This window comes from Lathamus discolor, chromosome 6 (assembly GCF_037157495.1).
Source record: "Lathamus discolor isolate bLatDis1 chromosome 6, bLatDis1.hap1, whole genome shotgun sequence".
Lineage (NCBI taxonomy): Eukaryota > Metazoa > Chordata > Aves > Psittaciformes > Psittacidae > Lathamus > Lathamus discolor.
The window spans coordinates 19,245,856-19,249,705 of NC_088889.1; the positions used below are offsets into that span (position 1 = coordinate 19,245,856).

The 3,850-nt window shown below is 42.2% G+C and overlaps 1 long non-coding RNA gene across 1 annotated transcript; it reads right to left on the bottom strand.

Moving 5' to 3' along the window:
• Positions 1 to 479: 479 nt before the first annotated feature.
• Positions 480 to 2,160, bottom strand: LOC136017474 (uncharacterized). The gene is made up of 2 exons (XR_010613941.1): positions 1,722 to 2,160; positions 480 to 611 (listed from the first exon to the last, which is right to left on the bottom strand). It is a non-coding gene; the product is annotated as an uncharacterized LOC136017474 (long non-coding RNA).
• Between the last annotated feature and the right edge of the window lie 1,690 nt (positions 2,161 to 3,850).

Below are 3,850 nucleotides of genomic sequence, written 5' to 3' on the forward strand. Positions count from 1 at the left end.
TATACATGTTTCTTTCTGCATGGGCTCTCTGTACTGGTACTGAAAAGACTATTCATGAAAGGAACTACCAAAAACTTTCTCTCTTGCAACATTTAATATTGAGGGACAGGAGGAGGAGAAGGTGGTGTCCAAAAGTCTGATTCTGCTGAATTTTGTCTCCCTGAGCACCCACTATAGTCAGCAGGAACTAACTCCATTGTGGGGCGGCCAGGGAACATAAATTAGGAGCTTGCTCTGAATCCTGCACTGAAAGATTTTCTCTTGCTCTGTCCCCTTACACAGAGGTATCTTATGGAGTAGCTTATGTGTTCAGTAAACACAAGGAACCAGTCCTTTAGTAGCTGTTAGCCAATGACAGAATCAGATAATGAAAAATCCTTTCCTAGTCCCCAAATATTTTTCCTCTTCATTATTAGCACTACTTTTTTGACAGGTTTTTAATAGTTCAGTTTCCCTAAGACAGTTAGTTTCAATCTTCATTTTCATTAACATACTCCTCATTGGTTTTAATAGAGAAGGAAATCAAAGTTTATTTCCTTTTTTACACTTACATTATCAATTCCAGCACAAATCTCGGACTTGTTCTCTAGTTCAGGCACCCTCTGCTGGTTCTACCAAAATAGAACACAAAATAACAGAGAATGATCATTGCCAACATTTTAAAGGAAAAATCCAGATTTCTGTTTATTAACCTTTTACTATCAGAACATAAATTATGCAAAAGATCAGTTTGGAGCCTATAAACTGAGCATGGGGAGAGATTTTTAATGAATTCAAGAAAGTAATTGTGTAATCAAGCATGTGAACCTGTGGAATTTCTCAGGCAAAAAGTCCAAAAATGAACATGGCCTAAAAATCTAATCACAGCCTGACCTGGCTTTAGCAGAACCCTGTGATCGGCATTTTAATGATGATGTTCTGCAAGGAGCTCTAGAAGCATATGCTACTGTGGATGGGTTTTTTCCCTGTGTATCTCAGTTAGCAGAAGTCATGGACAATAGTCCTGCTTAGATAATACATATTTTAAGGAGTCAGTGATAAGGAAATACCATGGCTAAATATTAGCTTCCCTTCCAGCAACACAATAAAACAGAAAGCTGATCTAATTATTCATCTCAGAAAATCCCTGAGTGTCAGAAAGGTAAATTAGAGCCTAGTGCTTTCTTAATTGGCTGAAGGGTAGGACATGCTGATACTGGGAGAGGGAAAGTTTGGCGCATGTGGTACTCTAACAGTCTCTTTCTGGTACCAAAACCAAGAAAAGGCAGCTCTAAGACCACTCTCAATACTACCAGCATCTAAGCAAGTCTCCTGCACTGCCCAGGAAAGGAGATATAGATCTGTCAGGAGGACCCTATTCCTCTTCAAGGTGTGTATGATGGTATGCTGCAAGTTTTGTTTAAAATCTACAGGAACACAAACCCAAGATGTGTATGTGTTTTGAGGAGCATTTCACCTATTCCACTTTCTGAAGCCAACTTTTACTTGACATTAAGCCTCAGTGAAAGCAGCCTTTGTTGAGGATCCATACGGCTTTCTGTGTATGGTAGCCCAGGTGTCAACACAAAGAGGTTCAGGAGAGTCGCAAAATATAGTAATGTTTTATTTTGCATAGCTGAGTTTTCTAATGAGGTTAAAAAGGATGATATGTGTCACAGCAACAGGCAAAATACTACCTACAAGTATGTAAATCAAAGCTATTTAAGCAATTCTCCTGGTACCTTTCCTGGGTAAGTAGATTCGTCAACATACTGGAGACAGTGCATTGGAGGACCACCAAGATGAAGAGAGACCTGGAGAACCATCTTTGTTGAGCTGTAAGAAAAGAAAGAAAAGGGAGGATTTTAATTGCTGTCTTCAACTGCAGACTCTTCAAGGTGTGTAGTGATAAGAAAAGACACAACAGACAAAAATGGCAATGCAGGAAGTTCTGACTGGAAACAGAAACAGGTGCCCAGAGAGGTGGAATTTCCATTCTCAAAGATATTAAAAACTCAGCTGGACAAAGACCTAAGTAAGTCCATATCACTGTACATGTCTTGTGCCAGGGCTTGAACTAGATGACCCCCAGAAGTCCCTTCCAACCAAAATTATTCTATGATTTTATGAAAAGTGACTGCTGTATCATTACTCCATCTTAAACTGATGGAAGTTATTTTGACAGTATTAATGCTTCCCCAAGCAGATAAGAAATATAAACCCAATCCAGACTCACTGATGTCAGTGGGAATCTTGAGTTTAACTTGAAAGGCATTGGAACAACTTCAACACTTCTAGGATTCATGTTCAGAAAAGATCCTAAACTTCATTTTTGTCAGCAACACTAGAAATTGCATTAGGATGGTGGTGGTTTTTACTGTAGGTTTCTCAGCAGGTTGCTTTCACAGCAAGATGAGAACGAAGCATTGCACATCAACTATTTTTGAGGATTCACAATTTCTGCCTAGAGAGCAGCAGAATGAAATGTTTGCTTAGTGCTTTGCAGGTACGTAACTTTGTTTTTCAGTTTGCAATTGCAGGAAAATTCATGTTTGCTAACTGTTACTGGTCATGAGCTTCTCATGTAACATGGGTTCAGCTCAGGTCAACTGCTACTTTTGTGTTGAGACACTGTCTATATTAATTGAAATTTATGTCATAGAATGGCAATTTTGTGACCTCTGTAGAGTGAGCTAATAATTCAAGCCTGTTTCCAGCAGGCTGCTGCGTATTAATATTGCCACTGTTTTCCCTTTTCACCTCATCATTTTTCTCATGGTTGTAAGACAAGCTTTTTTCCTCTTCCTCATCTTAGCTCGAACAAGGTATTATATTGTTTATTTTGGACATAAAATAAAGTAAAACCTAGAATTATACAATAATAGAATAGTTAGGGTTGGAAAGGACCTCCAGATCATCTAGTTCCAACCCCACCTCCAGATCATCTAGTTCCAACCCCCCTGCCATGGACAGGGACACCTCAAACTAAACCATGCCACCCAAGGCTTCGTCCAACCTGGCCTTGAACGCCGCCAGGGATGGGGCATTCACAACCTCCCTGGGCAACCCATTCCAGTGCCTCACCACCCTTACAGTAAAGAACTTCTTCCTTATATCCAATCTAAACTTCCCGTTTAAGTTTGAACCTGTCACCCCTTGTCCTAGCACTACAGTCCCTGATGAAAAGCCCCTCCCCAGCATCCCTATAGGACCCCTTCAGATACTGGAAGGCCGCTATGAGGTCTCCACGCAGCCTTCTCTTCTCCAGGCTGAACAGCCCCAACTTCCTCAGCCTGTCTTCATACATGAGGTGCTCCAGTCCCCTGATCATCCTCATGGCCCTCCTCTGGACTTGTTCCAACAGTTCCACATCCTTTTTATGTTGAGGACACCAGAACTGCACACAATACTGCAGGTGAGGTCTCACAAGAGCAGAGTAGAGGGGCAGGATCACCTCCTTCAACCTGCTGATCATGCTCCTTTTGATGCAGCCCAGGATACGGTTGGCTTTCTGGGCTGCGAGCACACACTGAAGCTGGCTCATGTTCGTTTTCTCATTTACCAACACCCGCAAGTCCTTCTCCACAGGGCTGCTCTGAATCTCTTCTCTGCCCAACCTGTAGCTGTGCCTGGGATTGCTCCGACCCAGGTGTAGGACCTTGCACTTGTCGTGGTTGAACTTCATAAGGTTGGCATCAGCCCACCTCACAAGCATGTCAAGGTCCCTCTGGATGGCATCCCTTCCCTCCAGCGTATCAACCGAACCACACAGCTCGGTGTCATTGACAAACTTGCTGAGGGCGCACTCAATCCCACTGTCCATGTCATCGACAATGATGTTGAACAAGAACGGTCTCAACACCGATCCCTA